This window comes from Macaca nemestrina, chromosome 17 (genome assembly GCF_043159975.1).
Source record: "Macaca nemestrina isolate mMacNem1 chromosome 17, mMacNem.hap1, whole genome shotgun sequence".
NCBI classification, from domain to species: Eukaryota; Metazoa; Chordata; class Mammalia; order Primates; family Cercopithecidae; genus Macaca; species Macaca nemestrina.
In genome coordinates, this window is record NC_092141.1 from 8607962 (window position 1) to 8631746 (window position 23785).

The 23785-nt window shown below is 44.8% G+C and overlaps 1 protein-coding gene across 1 annotated transcript in view; it reads left to right on the plus strand.

Annotated features, from left to right (window-relative positions):
- The first annotated feature begins 3620 nt into the window (after positions 1–3620).
- Positions 3621–23785, plus strand: part of LOC105474089 (nudE neurodevelopment protein 1 like 1) — a 56894-nt gene continuing 36729 nt past the window's right edge. The window contains exon 1 of the mRNA XM_071082339.1: positions 3621–3681. The gene's annotated coding sequence lies outside the window, so the exon portion shown is untranslated. The remainder of the gene's footprint in view (positions 3682–23785) is intronic.

Sequence of the window (23785 nt, forward strand, 5' to 3'; positions counted from 1 at the left end):
TTGCATTCTTCTGCTATGAATTTATCTGTATCTTTTCCCCAGTTATCTATTTGGATGCTTTCCTTTTCTTATTGATTTAAAATAGATATAAACCCAGGTAAATAGAAATATGTCCATGTGGGCCGGGCATGGTGGCTCATGCCTGTAATCCCAGCACTTTGGGAGGCTGAGACGGGCAGATCACGAGGTCAGGAGTTCGAGACCAGCCTGACCAACATGGTGAAACCCCCATCTCTACTAAAAATACAAAAATTAGCTGGGCGCAGTGGCAGGCGCCTGTAATCCCAGCTACTCAGGAGGCTGAGGCAGAAGAATCGCTTGAACCCGGGAGGTGGAGGTTGCAGTGAACAGAGATCACATCACTGCACTCTAGTCTGGGCAACAGAGCGAGACTCCGTCTCAAAACAAACAAACAAACAAACAAACAAAAAACAAAAAAAGCACAAAAAACTATGTCCATGTGAATATTGCAAATACTTTCTTATAGGGACCAGTATTAAATCTTTGTGCTTTTACCCTGAGTCAGAACACTAACGGCCTGGTTTATTTACTGACCACTTGCTTTGATGCTCATGAGAAGGCTGTTCTGTTAAAGTCTTAATGCTTTGCACGCAGCAGGAGCTCAACAAATGCCTAATGAGCTGAACTGAATTGAGGTCAAGGGGCTAAGCAAACATAGGGGTGCTGCATCATTGTCAGAGAGTAAGGAGTTATCTGAACCAGCGACAGGAATAGTGAATGGTGAATGGTGACGGGACAGAAATAAAGAATCAAGGGATCCGTTACAGAAGGCTCAGACCTTGAGCTGCAGCTTTGAGAGGGAATGCCTGGAGCAGAAATGAGCGGTACATACCTAATCACGGCCAGCAGGTGGCGCTCTAAAGACGTCTCGTTGCTATCCAGACTCCCAGGGCCAAGATCTTGCTGGAGCACCGGGAAGTGGAAACTGAGTGAGGCATGGGGAACCTCTCAGCCCTAACTTTTTGCTCTGTGCTTCCTGCAGAAGTGCAGTTCCCAAGATCAAGAGCCTGTAGGTATTTTTGCTTTGTTTTCCTATACTTGTTTGGCTTGTGGGTGTCTGTAGAGCACCATCCACTCAATTCAGTTTAGAACAGTATGGTCTCAAACTTTGATGAGCAAACGCATCACCCACTTCTCTTGTGAAAATGCAAAATCTGATTCAAAAGAACTGGGGTGGGGCCTGAGGTTCTGCATCTAACAAGCTCCCTGGTGGTGACTCATGCCCAGTAGTTCTAAAATTTGTTAGAACATGCTGTGTAAGTTTCCATCTCTATGCAATATGGGAGGTGAGAGAGAAGCAAATCCAGGCTCTTCTCTCAGAGTTTACCAGAGTGAACACAATTTCACAGAAATGTCTGAAATACAAGTTAGAGTGTGAGTCCACTCACGGCATAACCTTGGGCAAGTTGCATGACTTCTTTGGGTCTCAGTTTTCTCATCTGTAAAATGGGAATAGTAATAGCCTCTACCTTAGAAAGTTACTTGAGAGTTAAAGCAGGATATTGCGCATGAAACACTTTGCACAGTGCCTAGCGCATAGTAAACCTCAACAAAGCTTGGGGCACCCTAAGAGCAGTATGGAGTCGGGCAGGTTACCCTGGCAGGGTGGTAAATTGGAGGAAGCAAGTAGTGGAGGTCAATCCTTAAGAAGGTGCCATCTCGGGACAGGTGCGGTGGCTCATGCCTGTAATCCCAGCACTTTGGGAGGCTGAGGCGGTTGGATCATGAGGTCAGGAGTTCAAGACCAGCCTGGCCAAAGTGGTGAAACCCTGTGTCTACTAAAAATACAGAAATTAGCCGGGTATGGTGGTGGGTGCCTGTAATCCCAGCTACTCAGGAGGCCGAGGCAGAGAATTGCTTGAACCTGGGAGGTGGAGGTTGCAGTGGGCCGAGATTGCACCACTGTACTCCAGCTTGGGCAAAGAGGGTGCCGTCTCAGTTATCAGGATATCCATCATCTGAGAAGAAGGGTGTCAGGAGGTGAGGACAGAGAGCCAGGGAGAGGTCAGGTGCCTTGATTAGCAGGTGGCAAACCCAAGAGGGGCTTTGAGGGGATTTAAGTGTGCTGCAGGCTAAGCAGGAAGCAGGCTTTCTTCTGGAGGTGGAGGTGGGCAGGATTTCCAGGCAGATCAAGCCGCGGCTTTCTGCACACTCCCCTATTTCACATCTTTAGGGGCTTCAGAGACTTGCGAGAGGAGCTAAGAGGAGCCAAGGGTCACCCTGATCCCGCCTGCATGCATGGCTTTGCCACATCCTGAAAAAAGCCTCGGTCCCACTGCCATGGATTCCTCAGCCCAGGTACCTAAGTTTACCCGCAGGCTTTAAATAGGGGTGATGTTTCTATGTACCTCTAAGGTCCACAGATATTTATGGACTTAACCTCCAGGGCTCTGATGAGTGCTCCTGGGGATACAGAGACAAATCCACACAGCCCTACCTTCACGGCTGACTCTGTGGAGAAAAGACGTCACCCTGGGAGAAGGAAAAGAAGGATCCGTGAAGGGCCTCCTAGCCCTTCTTAATAATGGTGCTTCTTCTAGATCGTAAGACTAATTGAGGCATGAGACCTACAGCCACTGTGGAGGCAACAGTGTTCAGTCTTCAGACCAGGGTGTCTGACCTAATAAAGTCATAAGGAGTGAGTCAGATCTGATAGGGCTAGAAGGGGACAACCACTAAGACTTAAAGGGGCTAATTGGACTTGGGATAACTTACGTTATCTCATTTAAGCTCTACACAATACTATGAGGTCAGTACCAGCACTGTTTCCATTTATAGATGGGGAAAATGAGACTTGGAGAGCAAAGCAACTTGCTCAAGCTCTTTTTTCATTGAGACGGAGTCTCGCTCTGTTGCCCAGGCTGGAGTGCAGTGGCACCATCTCGGCTCACTGCAACCTCCACCTCCCAGGTTCAAGTGATTCTCCTGCCTCAGCCTCCCGAGTACGTGGGATTACAGGCGTGTGCCAACATGCCTGGCTAATTTTTGTATTTTTAGTAGAGACAGGGTTTCACCATGTTGGCCAGGCTGTTCTTGAACTCCTGACCTTAGGTGACCCACCTGCCTCGGCCTCCCAAAGTGCTGGGATTACAGGTGTCAGCCACTGTGCCCGGTTTCAAGTTCTCACAGCTACAAGTGGCAGGTGGAGGCTATGTGACAAGTTCATTGTCTTATGTACCACGTTATGTGCTTGGCCTGCATGGAGAGACAAACAACATTGGCATCCACTGTCTCCCCCCTTAAATAGTGACAGCTCTTGTCCATGCCTTTACCCTCCAAATACAGGAATGAAGGCAGGAAAGTGGAGGAGAGAACAGGTCATCTGTCCGGGAGGCCAGTGGCTTCCAAACTACACATGCAGGGGAGATGGGGAGGCTGAAGGCCTGGCTGAGAAGTTAGAACTTGAATTTCTTCTTCCCTTCCCAAAACACTGCAGTCTTGCTCAACACCAGCTGAGTGATGAGGCGGGCAGGGTTGCCTCACTTCAGGGCAGTAGGCCCCAGCCTTCCTGACTCTAACCCATTTCCGGTCCTTGCGTATCTTTGGTCGGACGGTGGTTCTCACTCTTCCTATTGACTTCTGCTTTGTGTCAGCAAGTTTAGCGTGGGCCCCGTATGCTGCCGTGGATCTGATCAGCTGAGGCCTGAGACACAGGACCAGGTACATTGGGTGGAAAGGGCTGATTGGAGAAGGTCTGGGCCACAGGAGGGTTTGCCTGAGAGATGCCAGAATGGGGGGGCTCCTGATGTCTGAGGACCCTCTGTGCCCATGAGGCAGGTGGATTGTCAAAGGCTGAGGTCCGTTTGGAAAGTTGGTTATGTCCCTGTGGTGTGAGGGTTGGGTGATGGGTGACATAAAGAGATGGCTTTGGTGGCTTCCTGAAACCACATCATTTGTGCACATCTTTCCCCGAGAGTCTGATCACCTTGATTTGGTTTCCTATCTCCTGAACTGCCCACGTAGCATTTTTCTGGTTTGCAGAGGGAGCTCGTAGGGTTCCGACAGGTTTATCTGGAGCTGACAGAGACAATCAGTGCGATACACTGAAGTCATGCTGAGCTGACCAAGTTAGGGGCTTACGATCACGTCCTGGGACCTTGACTTCACTGCTCATGGACCATTTGCTTCCCTCTGAACGTGTTTTCTCATCTACAAAATATAAGACATCTCTATGTTTTTGGACGTTTGTAAACTTAAGCAGAATGATGATTGTGAAGGTGTTTTGTGAACTGTATGGTTGTATTCTTCAGGGTTTGGGGTTCCTTTTATTTCATTTTGTAAATGGAACTAGATGATTTTTCCTGATAATATAATATCTGACAAAAATTTAATCAGGACAGAGAAATTGGAAGTGTTTGCATAATTCTATCTCCAAAGATTAATACTTTGGCACATAGACATCTAGACTCTTAAATGAATATTTTTATGTCAAATCCTACTTACTGTCTTGTAACCTTTTTTTCACTTAATAATATCTCTTGAGTGTCGTCTCTGTTAATTCATAATTATCTACCTCGTCTTTTTTAACAGCTGTGTAGTATTCCATTGTGTGGCTGTACCATGATTTATTAAACCAGTCTCCTGTTGGTGGCTGTCTAGGGTATTTCCAATTTATTTCTATAATAATAAACAGTGCCACAGTAAACATCACTGAATGTACGTCTTTGCACACTAGTCCTATTATTTCCTCAGAATAAATCCTTAGGTGTTGGATTCCTAGGTGAAAGGTTGTACATATATTTAGTTTTCATTCATTTGTCCAGATTCCCTTAAGAAATGTCATACCATCTTATTTATTTATTTATTTGAGGCAGGGTCTTGCTATGTTGCCCAGCCTGATCAGAAACACCTCTTCCCACCTCAGCCTCCCAAGTAGCTGGGATTACAGGCTTGAGCCACTGTGCCTTCATTTGCTTAGTTTTTAGATACACATCACTGATTCCTCTCCAACAGAGCTATAAAATTCCCGGCAATCTGATCAAACGCATTAGATTGTCTCTCAGTCTCTTGTCTTGTTTTCTTTCCCTTATTCCTCAGAGACATCTGCCTGGTGCCTCATCCTGCTGCTCCTGCCTGGATCGGTTTCTCCCCAGGACTGCTGAATGTTGTCATTTTAGGAATTCCTTTTTCTGTTTCTTGTGTGAATCCTCTCTCTTTTGGATTCCTTCCGTCCGTCTGTCCTTCCTTCCTTCCTTCCTTCCTTCCTTCCTTCCTTCCTTCCTTCCTTCCTTCCTTCCTTCGTCCCGTTCTCCCTCCCTCCTTCCCTCCGCCCTTCTCTCTCTCTCTCTCCCTCCCTCTCTCTCTTTCTTTCTTTTCTTTTCTTTTCGTTCTTTTTTGAGATGGAGTCTTGCTCTGTTGCCCAGGCTGGAGTGCCGTGGTGTGATCACGGCTTACTACAGTCTTGAATTCCCGGGCTCAAGCCATCCTCCCACCTCAGCCTCCCAAGTAGCTGGGGCCACAGGCGTGTGCCACCATACTTGGCTAATTTTTTGTATTTTTTGTAGAGATGAAGTTTTGCCACTTTTAAATTTATATATATACTTTTTTGCCACTTTATAGTTTTAACTTTATTTATTTGTTTAGAGATAGGGTCTCACTCTGTTGCCCAGGCTGGAGTGCAGTGGCTCAATCACAGTTCATTGCAGCCTCAACCTCCCCGGGCTCAGGTGATCCTCTTACTTCAGCCTCCTGAGTAGCTGGGACTACAGGCACGTGCTGCCATACTTGACTGATTTTTGTATTTTTTTGTAGAGACAGGGCTTCATCATGTTGCCTAGATTGTTCTGGAACTCCTAGGCTCAAGCCATCCTCCTTCCTCGGCCTCCCAAAGTACTGGGATTACAGGCGTGAGTCACTCATTTTACATTTTTAATGTGCTTTGCCCATTTTACATTTTGTGGTAAATATATGTAGTATATATGTAGCACAAAGTTTACCATTTTAATCTTTTTTTTTTTTTTTTTTTTTGTGATGGAGTCTCGCACTGTTGCCCAGGCTGGAGTGCAGTGGCGCGATCTTGGCTCACTGCAACCTCCGCCTCCCAGGTTTAAGCGATTCTCCTGCCTCAGCCTCCTGAGTAGCTGGGATTACAGGCGCCCGCCACCACCCCCGGATAATTTTTTGTATTTTTAGTAGAGACGGGGTTTCACCATGGTGGCCGGGCTGGTCTCGAACGCCTGACTTCGTGATCCACCTGTCTCGGCCTCCCAAAGTGCTGGGATTATAGGCATGAGCCACTGCACCTGGCCCATTTTAATCATTTTTAAACATACAGTTCAGTGGCATTAAGTACGTTCATGTTGTTGCGCTTACTATCACCACCACCCATCTCCAGAACTTCTTCATCTTCCCAGACTGAAACTCTACCCATTAAGCACTAAATCCCCATTTTCCCCTCCCTCCATCCCTCCCAGGCCCTGGCAACCATCAGTCTATTTTCCGTTTCTATGAATTTCACTCTTCTAATTACCTCATATTTGGAGAATCATACAGTACTTGTCTGTTTGTATGGATCTCACATTTTCCTCCTCATTTTCTTCCCTGTTTTGGTGACATGCATCTTCCAATGATAGGAGGTAATTTTGTTAGGTTTTGACTATCTGGAAACAGGCCTTCATTCTATCCTTATACTTGTTAAAGGGTCTGGCTTGATTTAGAAAACTGGTTGGAAATGTTTGTTTTCTCTGAATGTTAAAGGCAATGGTTCATTGTTTTCAAGCTTCTAGTTTATGGTTGAAATCTTCTGCTATTATGATTCAGGATCCTTTGTACTTGTGCTGGTTTTATATGGAAGTTTTTAGGGGTGTCTTGTCATCCTTAGGATTCTGAAATTTCATCTGTGGGTGTTTCTTCATTGATTGTCCTGAGTACTCAGGAGACCCTTTCAACCTGGGTGTTCATGTTATTCAATTCTGGAAAAATCTCTTGAATGATTATCTTAGAATAATTCCTTCCTCCTCATTTTCCCTGTGCTTGCTTTCTGAAACGCCTATTATTTGAATATTAGACTTTGGGGTTTATCCTCTCATTTTCTTCCTTTAATCTCTGATTTGGGCGATCTATCTTTTGTTCTCCTGTTTTGGAAGATTTTCTCAATTTCATGGTCATACTCTTCAGATGAATATTTTAATTTCGACCCTCATTGTTTTTAAAAAAGGGCTCTTGTTCTCATTTCCTTTTTTGAAGCCCCATGTTCTTGTTTCATGATGTAATGCCTTTGTTTATTTCTCTGAAGATATTAAACATTTTTTCCAGCTTACTTCTTCTCCCTGCATTGTGTTTATTGCTGCTGAATCTCTCTCTCTTTTTTTTTTTTCTTTTTTCTTTCTTTCTTTTTTTTCAAGACAGACTCTTGCTCTGTCTCCCAGGCTGGAGTACAGTGGTACAATCTCGGCTCTTTGCAACCTCTGCCTCCCGGGTTCAAGTGATTCTTGTGCCTCAGCGTCCCGAATAGCTGGGATTACAGGCATGCACCACCACGCCTGGCTAATTTTTGTATTTTGACCTCAAGAGATCTGCCCTCCTTGGCCTCCCAAAGTGCTAGGATTACAGGCATGAGCCACTGCGCCCAGCCTCTTTTTTCTTTTACTTTTCCTGTACCTATGGATTATATTGAAGCCCTTGAATTTCTTTTACGCTATTTTGTTCTATCTTTCACATTGGAGGTTTCCTCAAATGTTTGGTGATTTCTTGTTGAATGTTCATTTTTATGATCAAGGAACTAGAAGCTGATTGGAGGGTGTTTGTGTCTGTGTCTGTGAATGTGTCTGTGTGTGTGTCTGTATCTGGCCTTGGTTGTTGGTTCTCTGTGTATGGTGATCAAATGGGGGGACCAGTCCCTATGATTGGGAACCCCCCAGAAGAATGCTCCAGTCTCCTGCCTGGAGGGTACAAGCCAGGCTGCTAACATTCTGGGGGGCCATCGGGGGACACGAGGGGGTCTCAGCATTCTGTATGTAGCTTCAAAGACTTCCCCTCTCCCAAATCCTTCTTCCCTTTATGGTGTAGTGACTTAACCCTGCCTGGGATGTGTCCAGTCTCCCCAGATCTGGAGCTCTTCTGGTTTAGTTCCTCCAGTAAGCACACCTTCTCCCGCTGGGGTGGGAGAGAAGTAGATGCCTTGGCTTGTCGATTGCCTGGGCTGTGAAGCCCTGTGTTGAAACGCTTTGTAAACACATCCTATGTTTCGACAGATCTTCCTGTTTTTAACCCCACCCTACCTTGCTTTTCAAAGTAACCCGCACCTCCAGTTCCTGAGACGTTCTGGAGTTAGAGGCACGGCACTGCTTGCTGCTGGTTGGCATTTAGTTTTCAGCCTTTTCTGATCGACCACATCAGCTGTCACTTACTCATCCACTTTCCAGCTTCCAAAATCCTGTCGACATCCCTTGTCCGCTGTTGTCTCCTTTCCGATCCTCTGTCCTTGTGGGTTTATACCTTTTAAAATTTGTGTTTGGTCTTTTTTGTTGGTGGGATTTCAAGAGGAAGTGAAGATACACGTGTTTAATCCATCGTGGTAACTGAGATGGTTACTGCATTCTTCACTCTGCGACCAGCATCGCAGGAGACAGTGGGCTTCCTTACACTTTACGAACATTGGGTATTATCATTTGTCTTAAATTTTGCTAATCTGATAAATAAAAAGCAAGGAGATGTCTCAATGTCATTTTAATTTATGTTTAAAAGTTATTAATGATATAGCTGAGGGTCTTCTTAGGTGTTTATTGGCCATTTATATTTCTTCTATGAACCATCTATTTGTGTCCATCGCTCATTTTTCTACTAGGGCAGAATGACTGTTAAATTATTAATGTATGGCCAGCTCTATAAAAAAGTTTATGGCTGATTCCTTCCTTCCTTCCTTCCTTCCTTCCTTCCTTCCTTCCTTCCTTCCTTCCTTCCTTCCTCCCTCCCTCCTCTCTTTTTCCTTTTCCTTCCTTCCTTCCTTCCTCCCTCCCTCCCTCTTCTCTTTTCTTTTTCCTTCCTTCCTTTCTTCCTTTCTTCCTTTCTTTCTTTCTTTCTTTCTTTCTTTCTTTCTTTCTTTCTTTCTTTCTTTCTTTCTTTCTTTCTCGTTCTCTCTTTCCTTCTTTTCTTTCTTTCTTTCTTTCTTTCTTTCTTTCTTTCTTTCTTTCTTTCTTTCCTTCTTTCTCTCTTTCTTTCCTTCTTTTCTTTCCTTCTTTCTTTCTTTCTTTCTTTCTTTCTTTCTTTCTTTCTTTCTTTCTTTCTTTCTTTCTTTCTTTCTTCTCTCTCTTCTTTTTTACTTTTTGTCAGAGTCTCACTCTATCACCCAGGCTGGAGTGTGGTGATATGATCACGGTTCACTGCAGCATCAACCTCCTAGGTTCAGTGATCCTCCCACCAGAGCCTCCCAAGTAGCTGAGACTATAAGCACACACCACCATACCTGGCTATTTTTAAAATTTTGTATACAGGCAGTGTCTTGCCATGTTGCCTTGGATGGTCTTGAACTCCTGGTCTCAAACAATCCTTCTGCCTGGGCCTCTCAAAGTGCTGGGATTACAGGTGTGAGCCACCACACCTGGCCTGATCCCTTATTTTCTTGTATATGCAGTCTCAGAGCACAGACTTCAGAAAATAGTGGTTCTTAATGACTTCATCTAAAGTTTTTGATGATTTTCTTCCCTTAGATTATGAAATTAATATGTGTTTGCTATAGAAAATTTGGAAAATACTGATAAACACAAAAAAGAAAATATGAATTACTCAGAGATAACCACCACTTATATCCTCCCAGTCTTTTATTCTGAGCATATACTTATAAAAAGAAAAGTGGAGTAATTTTATTTTGTGTCATGCTTTCAACTTACGAAATCATAATTTGTTCTCATGTGCATTGTTCTATGACATCATTTCCAGTGACCATACAATATTTCTTTACATGTATATACAATCATTTATTTAGCTAATCTCCTAAATGATACACATGTGGGTTCCTATTGGGTTAAAATTTTGATTAACATGTTCCTCTGTTGATCATGACCCCATCTAATCCCGTTTCCACCATGTATCTGCTTAGCATTCTCTTTTTTGGGGGGGGAAAAAGGATAAAGGTAAACTTTAATTCTTTTCAGGTTACATTATTACTAATTCCAATGTAATGAATACAGACTCATGGAAATTTTCTAGAACTTTCCATGTTTGTTGCTGGGTCAGAGGGAGTGGTTGGGAAGGGTCATTCTGGGACCCTCATTAGATATCTCCACAGCTTTGCATCACCTTCCTCCCTCCCTCCCTCCTCTCTCTCTCGACATGAAACTGTCGAGGGCCAGAAGCACCGATGAAGGAGTGCGAGATGGAATAAGGAGAAAAAAGAAGCAGATCACCCGAGAAATAATAGCTTAACAGAGAGAAAAATCCAAAGACGGAGACTGGTCTAAGCTGAAGACCTGAATTCTGTCCCTGAGTCTGCCACTAACTCAGACTCATATGTCCTTGGGCAGATTGCTCAACTTCCCTGGTTTTCTCATGTGGCAGATTATTCCAAAGTTCTCTTCTGTGTCTGAGGGTCTATGAATGCTGACCTTGTCATACTAGCTGTGTGACCTTGGAGATGTCGCTTAACCTCTCTAGGACTGGGTTTCCTCATCTGTAAAGTGGGAACACGAATAGCGGCTTCATAGCATCGTTATGAAAGAGTGTTTGTAAAGCACTTACGCGAGTTAAGTTCTCTGAACCTGCTCTGGTTCAGGAGGCAGCCCCCCAAAAATAAAATTAAAACACCTCACACAGGGCCTGTCCCATACTAAATATTCAACGAATGACAGCTATTTTTTTAAATTGCATGCTGATTGTTATATAAGAAGAGGACAATTACATCATCCCACACTCTGTACAGAAAGGACTCTTGGCTTCTCAAAAGTGGTTTCAAAGTTCAGTTTGCATCTGGGACAGATGCCAAAGGGCAAACTACAAAGTCACCACTGGCCACTGACCTCCATTCTCAGTTTATTCTTCCCTGGGGCCTGGACGCCGTCCAGATGTGGGTCAAGTAAACAGGCTGCTGTTTATAAGTTAGATGTATGAATACCAGGGGAAGCAAAGGGAAGCCCCATTTTTCAAATATAAAATATCTATGAGTGTAAGAGAAGAGGAACCAAGCCTTAGATTAGATGAATCATTAATGTTAGGGATGCTATTAAGGAAAAGCTGACGTACTTTCAAGTTGTCATTGATGAGCGTGGAGACAGGAAGCAGAAGTTGTGGGTGTAGCTGAAGTTTTGCTCTTTGCTCGTGTGTATTCTTGGACAAATTACCCTTTTCTGTAAATCCAGTAGGCTGGACTATATTTTTATTCCCTAAGTGATGGTCTGTGTACTACTGGTGACAGGCAGATTGATGTTAGGTGGTAAGAGATGCACATTTGAAATTTCAATAGGTATTTATTTTAGGGAATGTTAGGGAAAATACAATCAGCATCAAATTCTATGATTTCATAGAGATGATCGTTTAGAATGCGGTTAATGGAAGATTTAAGCTAATCTTTAAATACGTGAGTAAATTCAAATAAATATTCAAAGATGATATGCAGAAATAGCAAATAACGTGCAGGTGGTAAAACTGGAAGATCAGAAAGGGGTAGGCAGAATAATAGCCCCACCAAAAATGTTCACATCCTAATCCCCAGAACCTGTATGTTACCTTATATGGCAAAAGGGACTTTGTAGATATAATTAAGGCTTTTGAGATGGGGGGATTATCTGGGCCAGCTCAATGTAATCAGAAGGGTCCTTATAAGAGGGAGGCTTATCAAAATCAGAGAAGGCAATATGATGATGGAAGCAGCTATGGGAGCAAATGCAGCCGCAAGCCAAGGAGCGCTGGTGACCTCTAGAAGCTAGAGGAGGCAAGCAACTGACTCTCCCCGAGTTTTCAGGAGGAAACAACGCTGCCCGACACCTTGATTTTAGCTCTTTAAGTATCGGTTTAGACACTCCTGACTTTCAGAAGTGCAGGAAGATAAATCTGTTGTTTTAAGCCACCAGGCTTGTGATAATTATAGCAGCCACAGGAAACAAATACACCAGACCTTAGATGCCCATGAAGTGGTGCATTCTGCAAGATCAGCAATTCCTTAGGGCATAGAAAGGAACGTTGGCAAGAATAAGACCATCCTTAGTCATTACCCTCACCCTCCCAGGAGAGGGCTGACTCTGCTGTCACGTTCTGCAGACTGGCCAAGGAGAGGAAGGGCTCTCCGCTCCACCAGGATGGTGCTTGGCTAGATGTCGGGGTGGGTCCTGACTCACTCACTGTCAACAGTGTCATCTGGTTCAACCTGCTCATTTTACAGATAAGAAACTGAGGCCCAGAGAAGGGAAGTCTTTTTAACAAAATCACCTGGGATAGGGCTGATTTGGCCAAGGTGAGTAACACGAGGCATGGCTGGGTTCTCACACCAGTGTGGGAGCCCTGAGAAAAGGTGGTACCTGCAATGACTGGGGGTGGAGGGTGGACCTTGCTGTCCTTTGATCCTCTTCTCTATGTGTCTGGGCCTCTTGCTTTCAAACTACTTCCTCTAATATCTTTTTATCAGGGTGTTAATAACCATCCTGTTAACACACAATCTTTAGAAAATTGTTGAAACAGCAACATGCTTGGAGAAAGGGCTCCCCTGCCTATCCCCTCCACCCCCACTATTTTTTGTTGTTGTTGACAGAGTCTTGCTCTATTGCCCAGGCTGGAGTGCAGTGGCGTGATCTCAGCTCACCGTAACCTCCACCTCCTGGGTTCAGGTGATTCTCCTGCCTCAGCCTCCCAAGCAGCTGGGATTACAGGTGCCCGCCACCACGCCCGGCCCCCTGCCTCCACTTTATCTTGTCCCCAGCACTTCAGTGAATGTCTTCTCTTCTGCCTGGCCTGCTTCCCTCTCCTGAAAGGGGCATTTCTACCGTGATTAACATGGAACCTGGGATGTTTCATGTCTGCAATTCAGTGTTTATGAGTAAAAATCCACCTCTAGGCCGGGCGCGGTGGCTCACGCCTGTAATCCCAGCACGTTGGGAGGCCGAGGCGGGCGGATCACAAGGTCAGGAGATCGAGACCATCCTGGCTAACACAGTGAAACCCCGTCTCTACTAAAAATACAAAAAAATTAGCCGGGCGCGGTGGCGGGCGCCTGTAGTCCCAGCTACTCAGGAGGCTGAGGCAGGAGAATGATGTGAACCCAGGAGGCGGAGCTTGCAGTGAGCCGAGATCGCGCCATTGCACTCCAGCCTGGGCGACAGAGCGAGACTCCATCTCAAAAAAAAAAAAAAAAAAAAAAAAAATCCACCTCTGTATTATAGGCACTCCTGATTGGAGAAGTCCTGTCGCCTAATTTTGAGTGGAAAATGTTTTTGATGTAAAGGCCATAAAACCCCCTTGTAATTTTCTTTTCTTTTCTTTTTTTTTTTTGAGACAGAGTCTTACTCTGTCGCCCAGGCTGGAGTGCAGTGGTGCCATCTCGGCTCACTGCAACCTCTGCCTCCCAGGTTCAAGCAATTCTCTGCCTCAGCCTCCTGAGCAGCTGAGATTACAGGTGCCCGCCACCACACCCGGCTAATTTTTGCATTCTTAGTAGAGATGGGGTTTCACCATCTTGGCCAGGCTGGTCTTGAACTCCTGACCTCGTGATCCACCCTCCTTAGCTTCCCAAAGTGCTGGGATTACAGGCATGAGCTACCGCACCTGAGCCCCCTTGTAATTTCGAAGCAGACATCTAGATTTGTGTTGTATCATACAGGGTTGGATGAAAACTAGTGTGAAATTTATTCTGCGATCTCATGACTGTTATTTTGCCATATTTAGTTTTAAATGGTTGGAGTATTGTTTTGTTCTTATTTAGACAGTGGTCACCAGACAAGTGACTCCCCCTCCGGCCCCCGCCGCCCAGAGAAGCAATCCTTAACATTCCAGATTAGCGATAAATGACATCCCAGGTATTTCTACCACTCAAAGTCTCAGATCTCGTTATGTTTTCAGTTAGTAGGTGTTTAGAAGGTATGAAATTGAAAAGATTGTAGGGTGGAAACTTACACTGGAGAGCCAGCATGTATGTTCACAAGAGGGAAGTGTAGTCCAGGTGTGGTGGCTCATGTCTATCATCCCAGCACTTTGGGAGGCTGAGACAGGCAGATTGCCTGAGGCCAGGAGTTCAAGACCAGCTTGACCAATATGGCAAAACCCTGTCTCTACTAAAAATGCAAAAAATAGCCAGGCATGGTTGTGCATTCCTGTAATCCCAGCTACTCGGGAGGCTGAGGCAGGAGAATTGCTTGAACACAGGAGGTGAAGGTCGCAGTGAGCCGAGATCAGACTGCTGCACTCCAGCCTGGGTGACAGAGCAAGACTCTGTCTCAAAAAAAAAAAAAAAAAAAAAAAAAAGGAGGAAATTGTACATAAAAACATAACATCAGGTTGGACTAATTAGGGAGTCATAGCAGAAGGGAATTAATTCCTAAGATCTGTGTTGCAGAATTGGGAACGCTTTCATTGAGGCTTTACTGACATGAGTGCCCAGTCACTCTTGTATCCCCTGGGGTTACTTGGCTGAAAGGCTGCCTTTTAAAAATATTTTAACAGCTCCTAAATCCATAGGCTTAGGAAATAGTTTACATCATTTACAAAGAATTTTGAGAAAATTATCTTGCTTTGTTAAGTATGGATGCATCCTTAGTTTTTAAACTTTAGAAAATTACACATTTAAGACATTTTTGATAAAAATACAGAAAAGAAAAAAAACGAAGGAAGAACAGATGAGAGAGACAGAGAGAGATTAGATTGTGATCTCACCTCATGTCGGTGTCTTTGTCCCCAGACTCTTTTTCTAATGACAATGTATGCATGTTTTTCTACTTTGCAAAGATGGGATCACATACCTATGGTTAACTGCTTGATTCATTTAACTGTATATTGTGGACATTTTCCTTATTAATATTCTTCTAGAGCATTGTTGTTACCATTTGGATACTGTTTTTGTTTTTGTTTTTTTTTTTTGAGATGGAGTCTTGCTTTGTCGCCCAGGCTGAAGTGCAGTGGTGCGATCTCGGCTCACTACAAGCTCCACCTCCTGGGTTCACGCCATTCTCCTGCCTCAGCCTCCCAAGTAGCTGGGACTACAGGCGCCCGCCACCACACCTGGCTAATTTTTTGTATTTTTAGTAGAGACAGGGTTTCACCGTGTTAGCCAGGATGGTCTCGATCCCCTGACCTCGTGATCCACCTGCCTCGGCCTCCCAAAGTGCTGGGATTACAGGCGTGAGCCACCACGCCTGGCTTGGATGCTATTATATTGTGTAGCTATCACATCATTCCACTTCATTAGTCCTTTAGTCTATGTTGTTCCTAATTTTTTGCTAAACAATGCTTTGATGAACATCCTGTTGGACAATTTGCACACATCCTGAATAGTCCTTTGGGTAAATTCCTAGAAGCAGAATGCTGGATCACAAAGGTTGCACCTTTGTTTTTTTTTTTTTTTTTTTTTCCTTTTTCTTTTTTTTTTTCTTTTTTGAGGCGGACTCTCGCTTTGTTGCTTTGTCACCCAGGCTGGAGTGCAGTGGTGCGATCTCAGCTCACAGGAAGCTCCACCTCCCAGGTTCACACCATTCTCCTGCCTCAGCCTCCCAAGTAGCCGGGACTACAGGTACCCGCCACCACGCCTGGCTAATTTTTTTTTGTATTTTTAGTAGAGATGGTGTTTCACTGTGTTAGCCAGGATGGTCTCGATCTCCTGACCTTGTGATCTGCCCACCTCGGCCTCCCAAAGTGCTGGGATTACAGGCGTGAGCCACCGCACCCAGCCCTTTGTTTTTTTAATATAAAGTTTTTATTCCTTTTACGTTTTTTGTAGAGACGGGCTCTCATTGTCTTGCTTAGGCTGGTCTTGAACTCCTGGGCTCAAGCAGTCCTCTTGCCTTGCTGCCACAGTGCTGGGATTACAGGCGTGAACCCCTGTGCCTAGCCAAGGTTCCACATATTTAAGTGTTTGATACAGGCTGCTAAACTCCCTACCAAGAATTGTGACATCCTTCTCAGCCCTTTACACGAGGGTGCTAGTTTCTCAGTGCTCTTGTATGCATTTGTCGTTTAATGTTTTAGAATCTCTTATACCTGTTGGATGAAATATGGACTCTCTTCTTTGCTGTCCTACTTTGAATGTGTTTGATTAGGATCAAGGTAGGATATGATTCACATGTTTCTTAGCCGCCTGCATCTAAACATTTGTCAATTGCTTCTTATTGCTTGTTTCTTTTTTTTTTTTTTTTTTTTTGAGACGGAGTCTTGTTCTGTCGCCCAGGCTGGAGCGCTGTGACCAGATCTCGGCTCACTGCAAGCTCCGCCTCCCGGGTTCCCGCCATTCTCCTGCCTCAGCCTCCCGAGTAGCTGGGACTACAGGCGCCCGCCACCTCGCCCAGCTATTTTTTTTTTTTTTTATTTTTTAGTAGAGACGGGGTTTCACCGTGTTAGCCAGGATGGTCTCGATCTCCTGACCTCGTGATCCGCCCGTCTCGGCCTCCCAAAGTGCTGGGATTACAGGCTTGAGCCACCGCGCCCGGCCTATTGCTTGTTTCTAAAGGGAAGTTCTTTATTAGACTTCTAAACTAAAAAAGTGCTTTGAGGCCAGGTGCAGTGGCTCATGCCTGTAATCCTAGCACTTTGGGAGTCCGAGGTAGAGGATCGCTTGAGCCTAGGAGTTTGAGACCAGCCTGGGCAACATGGTGAAACCCCCTCTCTACAAAGAGTACAAAAATTAGCTGAGTGTGGTGGCACATGCCTGTGGTCCTAAGTACTTGAGAGGCTGAGGTGGGGGGATCACCTGAGCCCAGGAGGTCAAGGCTGCAGTGGACTGAGCGAACCACTGCACTCCAGCCTGAGTGACAGAATGAGACCTCGTTTCAAAAAAAAAAAAAAAAAAAATCATTGAAAGCTTTTATTCAATAAATGTTAACTGCCTGTAACATGCCAGGCATTGGGGTCACAGATAAATAAGGCATGGCTGCTGCCCTAGGTGCTACCTTAAATCTAAAATATTAAAAAAAACCTTGGCTAGTTTTTTCTCCTTAGCACTTGTTACTGCTGACATACTCAGGATTGTCTATTTTTTTCTTTTTTTTTTTTGAGTTAAGGTCTTGTTCTGTTACCCAGGCAACTAACCCATGGTGCAATCATGGCTCACTGCAGCCTCAAATCTCTGGCCTCCAGCCATCCTCCCACCTCAGGCAACAGAATAGCTAGGATTACAAATGTGAGCCACTTTGCCCAGCTAATTTTTAAATTTACATGGAGATGAGTCTCGCCATGTTACACAGGCTGGTTTAGAATTCCTGGCCTCAAGTGATCCTCCCACCTTAGCCTCCTAAAGTGTTGAGACTATGGGAGTAAGCCCTTGAGCCCAGCCTCTTTATCTATTTCTGTTTCCCTTCTATTTTCCTTTTTTTTTTTTTCATTTTTAGAAAACCTCCAGGAAGGAAAGAATTTAGCTTCTTTTGTTAATTGTGCTATGCCAGGCATCTAGAACAGGGCCAGGCCCTCATTAAATATTTGTTGAATGGTTGGAAGCATGATCTTTTGGTCCTGGCAACTTTGACTCATTGACTTACCTGGTAATGGGAATCAGGCTGAAATTGCTTAATAAGCTTAGACTGGTAAGAAATACTCCATTTCTTTTCAGCCCCGTCATTTCATTAGTCTAGTTTGGGAGTAGGTAAACCTGGCGCCACCTTGCCTGTGTAAAGGTATGTGAGCACATCTCGTTTTTTTCCCAGGGACAGTCACACTGTTTATGGAGGTGTGATGTCAACAGCCCTTAGGGTTGCCAGGTGTTAACCCAATGAGCAATTAACAGTGTCATGCCATCCATTTCTTGGGAGGCAGCTGCCACTGTGGGGTGTGGATAGTGGCTGTCAAGTGGCTGGGATGACAGCCAAGGATGATAGTGAAGACTGAAGCTTAGGGAAGTCAGGAAAACCATGAGGTTCTAGATCAGGAGGAAGTCCATAGTTCAGGGAGCCTTCTGGGAAGAAATTAGGACTAGCCAGAGATTCATGGGAGCATGGCAGGGTGTCAAGTTCCATCAATAGGGGAGAAAAGGCTAGACAGAGCTCAACAGGGGATTAAAGGCTCTTGAAACTTCAGTTTACCCCCCTGCATAAGGATGAGGGTCTCTTTCTTTCCAGGCACCATCACCAGGGGCAGGACCTTCATAGGAAGGCCTGTTTCAGCTGCAACCTAAACTGTTCTCATTTTTCTCTTCTCTAAAAGCCGCCTTTCAGCAGGCTATACCTGGTGACCTGCACAAGGCAAAGCACCCTCCTGGCAAGGGGGCCAAGGGCCAGAAGCAGGCTGCATTCTCAGGCACAGTGGAAAGGGAAGGAAGGGGAAGGGGGCTTGGAACCTAAGACACTGCATAACAAATTCATCTCTACCCAATTCCAGCCTTTCTGTTGACTTACAGCCAACTGGAGTTTGAAAGTGTGGAGACAAACTCTGATGGGAGAGCTGAGGTTTGGGAGTCTGAGCTGCTTTGAGTGGTCGGTGAGCTCTGTTTGCTCCAGAAGCTAATGAGGATGCAATAAACACAACAAATAGAACCTTCTTTCCCTTCAAGGTGGTATGGGAATAGCCCAGGCTGGGCTGTTTGTGGCTGGCTGTGTCAGGGACCAAACCATAAGTGAGCATTTTTGAATCAGACATGAGTTGGTTACCATTCAAAGTCTTGGAAGGGAGGTTGGGCATGGTGGCTCATGCCTGTAATCCCAGGACTATGGGAGGCCGAGGGATCTGGCATTCTGTGGACCGCCCAGCAACCCATTTACATGACCAATATTTATTGAGTGGCCACTCAGTGCCAAATGTTATGATGAAAAATTAAGATGCATTTCTCTATTTAAGGCATCTGCACATACTTCTATGTTGTTTTAAAATTTCACATCTTGGTTACATCTTATATTGCAGTCTTCGGTTTTAAGGGCCTTGGCAACTTGACGGAGGAAGAGAATCTCATGAATATTAAGCCCTATTTTCACTCAGGGAGCAGTCCTGTCACACTGTTTCCTTTGCCCTGGTTGTTTTTCTTTATAGCATTTCTCATGATCTGGCAGAAATAGATTAGTCTATTTGCTTGTTGTCTATTTTCCCTTTAGAATATAAGCTAATTATATTGGGTAGGGGCGGGGGGTGCTTTTTAAAATTGTACCGGGATCCCCATAGCTAGAACAGTGCCTGGTCCTCAGCAGGCACTAAACTCCTTGCTAATGAATGAAAGACTTTTCTCTCTATATAACACCACTTCTCGCCTCAAGGCTGAAGTGTATATGTGTGTGTATGTGTGTGTGTGTGTGTACATATATATGTGTGTATATATATGTATGTATATATGTGTGTGTGTGTGTGTGTGTGTATATATATTCTTTTTTTTTTTTTTTCTGAGACAGAATCTCACTCTGTCACCCAGGCTGGAGTGCAGTGATGTGACCTTGACTCACTGCAACCTCTGCCTCCCAGGTTCAAGCAATTCTCCTGCCTCAGCCTCCCTAGTAGCTGGGATTACAGGCATGTGCCGCCACACCCGGCTACTTTTTGTATTTTTAGTAGACATGGGGTTTCACCAGTTGGCCAGGCTGGTCTCGAACTCCTGACCTCGTGATCCGCCCACCTTGGCCTCCCAAAGTGCTGGGATTACAGGCGTGAGCCCCCATGCCTGGCCCCAAGTGTATATTTTTAAGATTTTAAAAACACATTATTATTAATATTATTTAATTACAAAAGCAAAGGATATTGCATTGGGGATTGTAGACACTGTGGCTTGGGTTTAAGACTTAGGCTAGAGAAAAGGCATAGTTGCCTATGACCCAAATCTTAGTTCCTTTGTAACCTATATCATCTAAGTTCAGCCTTTTATACCAGTGAAAATTCCTGTCTATGGTGATTTTTTTCAGGATTTGGGGTATTTTCCAGAATGTTCTGTCAGTCTTGCCTTTGAAGTTATAGCCACCAGACCATTGGTTCATTCTTTCACTTTTGTTGAAGCATATTAAATGAGTGTTAATAAGTGCCTGTTGTTGAGGATATATTTAGACAATCAACACTGTCCCTACACTCAGTGAGTTTTGGTTTCTTGGAGACTGAACATCTCTGTGACCAAAAGGCCATGTTTAATAAGTCTCTTGTGAACTGTGTAGAGCTCCATGTGAGCTCAGAGGAAGGAGTGCTCACTTTGGGGCTTTGGGTATCAGGGAAGTCTTCCTGGAGGAGATAGCATATGAGTGAGACTTCAAAAGGCAGAGGAGAAGGTGGGTCGGCCAAGCCTAGGGAGCAGCTATAGCGTACAGGGCAGTGGGAGTCAACAAGATAGGTCCGTAGAGGAAGGGAATCATCTATCTGGGGGACCATGCTGGAGGGTCTGGCCAGACCTAGATAGGTGATCCATAGGATATAGACCACAGAAGTGGGCTGGAGTTGCTTTGGGAGGGCCTTGAGTACCAGACTACTTTGTTCCTTATCACAAAGGTAGCAAGATGCCAAAGCAAGTTTTGGAGCCAGGGATGCTCTGTATACAGTGGGATTTTAGAAAGATTATTCTTATGGTTATGTGTGGACTGCTGGGCTGAAATAAGAAGACATTCGAGGGAGAGAAGTTTGGGGAGGGAGGGAGAGACAAATAAGAAACTTTGGATTATGGGCGATGTGGGAAGAAAGTACTGAAGAATGAATAGATTTACTTGAGTTTAGGAAGGGAAAGTCTTTGGTCTTTGGTGACCACAAGAGTGAGATGCAAGCTGGGGGCGGGAAATGATTAGGGGGATTTGATGAGTGCCTTGTGCCTCACTGACTGGAATGATGGCACCATTGACAGAAACATAAAAATGGTTTTGGAAATTTCTGTTGGGGCAAAGGCAAATCTGTTTGGGGTTTTGGCACGTAGAGCTGGAGGTGGTGGTGGGACAGCTGGTGGACACAGCCGCCAGACCATTAGCAACTGGCCAGCCAGTGGGTGTCCCTTACCCAGCTAGATCTATACCCTTAGAGATTAGCAAAAAATGCTGGCCAAAGGAATAGAGAGAGATTAGGCGGAAGCTGATTTTGAGATGTCTTGCTCACCTGATTCAGTAGAGTTAACTATGCCCCATCTCGTCAGAATTTCCACAGTGGGCCTGTGTGCATGACATCACCTGTGAGTGTGTGATGTGGCCAAAGTCCAGCATCTTTACTAGCTAGGGTTTGGGCTTGTACCCAGATCTCCCTTAGGGTAGCTGGTCAGCCTCCACCCCTCCCAGTGATGGAATCTGGCCTGTTTCCTGAATCTCGGAGTTTGTGACAGGAGAGATTTGGGATCCTCATGCATGCTCTCAGGGACTGTGACATTAACCTCTTTGGCTCAATCCAAGAAAGACCTTGTACAGGGACCCATGCCTCGGCAAACCCCTTCCTAATGATTTATAAAAGCAGAGAGCAGGGCAGCCCTCACTCACCTTTTTTAACACCATAAGGCTGGTTTTATAACTTCTGTTCCCTTTCGGGGCTGATTTCCGTCTTCCTTTCCACTTTATTTTTTCTGGATTTGGTATATTGGAAGCAGGGGCTGGGGCAAAGGTTGCTGATAGTTAATTGCCATGCCCAGTCCCTGGGTCCATCTCCTAGGGAGAAAGCTCAACCACGAGGAGGAAGGAATTAGATCAGTCTGGGCCCTTTGGCACCTCTTAGAATCCTGCCAGGCAAAGCTCATTCATTAAGATAAGGCCAATAGTCCAGTCCTGACAAACACCAGTTCTGGGTCTGGGCTGCGTGGGAGGGGTGACAGCTTGGAAGATGATGCCAACATTTTCCGAGGGGCCTGGCCTGCCATTAGATGACTCAGTGCGTTTCCCAGCACCTCAGCCAGGAGGCAGGGACAGAGCCGCAGCCCTTCTTAATTTTTTTCCTCTTGAGATAGGACTGTTTTGTCCTGGCACCAGGTCCATAGGAAAGCCTTCATTCATCCTCTCCCTGTCTGTGATCTCATCAGCCAGAGCACAGCTTCAGCCAGGGAAGCAGAGCCCCGGAGCCTGAACGAGCTGTATCAGCTCGTTGTCCCAGGTCACTGGCGTTGAAGTAAGACCTGCTTGAGTTTAAGCCCTAGCTCCTCTGGGTCTCCGTTTACAATATGTAAAATGGAAGCAATAATTTCAGCCTCACAGGCTCATTGTGAGGATTGAGGGAGGGAAAGCATGTAAAGCACTTAGCACAGTGCTCCAGCCCAATACATGGTAGTAATTGCTAATGCTCCCCCTTCTTGATTAGCAGTATACTAGTTGTTAACAGTGTGTTTTCTGGAGAGTCAGACAATCAGAACAGGGTGGGTTTGAGGCTTGAGGCCTCATCTTTCTAACTGAGAGACTTTGGGAAACTTCATCTTGCAGAGTCTGTTTCCTCATTTAAAAAATGGGAATAAGAGTACCTGTCTCATGGGGTTATTGTGAGAATGAAATTAAGCAGACCAAGTGTTTAGCACAATTGCCAGTGCATACAAGAGAACTTCGAAAAGTTCATAGAAAAATTAAATTAAAAGATAAAATTAAAAAATACAAATTTTATTTCTCAAGCTCCATCAAGGAAGGCAAAGACACTTTTTTTTTTTTTTTTTTTTTTTTAAACAGTCTCACTCTGTCACCCAGTGGCATGATCTTGGCTCACTGCAACCTCCACCTCCTAGGTTCAAGCGGTTCCCAAGCCTCAGCCACCTGAGTAGCTGGGATTACAAGCACATACCATCACATTCAGCTGATTTTTGTGTATTTTTAGTAGAGGCGGGGTTTTACCATGTTGGCCAGGCTAGTGTTGAACTCCTGGCCTCAAGTGATCTGCCCACCCCGGTCTCCCAAAGTGCTGAGATTATAGGTGTGAGCCACTGTGCCCAGCCAAAGTCAGGACACTTTTGTAACCAATGATATCAGTCATTTATTTAGTACATCCCTAAAGAACTGAGGGTCTGGGGATTTTAAGCACGTTAATGCAGTCTTTTTTACGTTATTAACTGAAGAAAAATGGGTGCCCTTTAAAGATTTTTTAAGATTAGGAAACAAAAAGTCTTCAGAAAGAGCCAAATTGGGACTGTAAGGTGATGTCTAGTGATTTTCCACTGAAACTCTTGCAAAATTGCCCTTGTTCGATGAGAGAAATGAGCAGGAACTTTATCATGGTGGAAAGGTCTCTCTGGTGAAGGTTTCCTGGGCATTTTTCCACTAAAGCTTTGGCTAACCTTCTCAAAACACTCTCATCATAAGCACATGCTATTATTCTTTAGCCCTCCAGAAAGTCAATAAGCAAAATGCCTTGAACAACCCAAAAAATGGTTGCCATGATTTTTGCTCTTGACTGGTTCACTTTGCGTTGACTGGACCACTTCCGTCTCTTGGTAGCCATTGCTTTGATTGTGCTTTGTCTTCAGGATTGTACTGGTAAAGCCAAGTTTCATTTCTAGTTACAATTCTTCAAAAAAAAAAAAAAAAAAAGCTTCAGGATCTTGATCTCACTTGTTTAAAATTTGTGAAATTTTGAAAGCCCTGTTCTTGTCAGTAGCTGACCTGGGCACAATGGTTTTGGCACCCATTGAGTGGAAAGTTAGCTCAACTTTAATTTTTCAGTCAGGATTGTGTAGGCCAAATCAGTTGAGATATCTGTGGTGCTGGCTATTGTTTCTGCTGTTAATCACTGAACCTTTTGAATTAGGGCATGAACAAGATTACTTTTTTTCCTCACAAATTGATGTGGAGGGTCTGATGCTGTG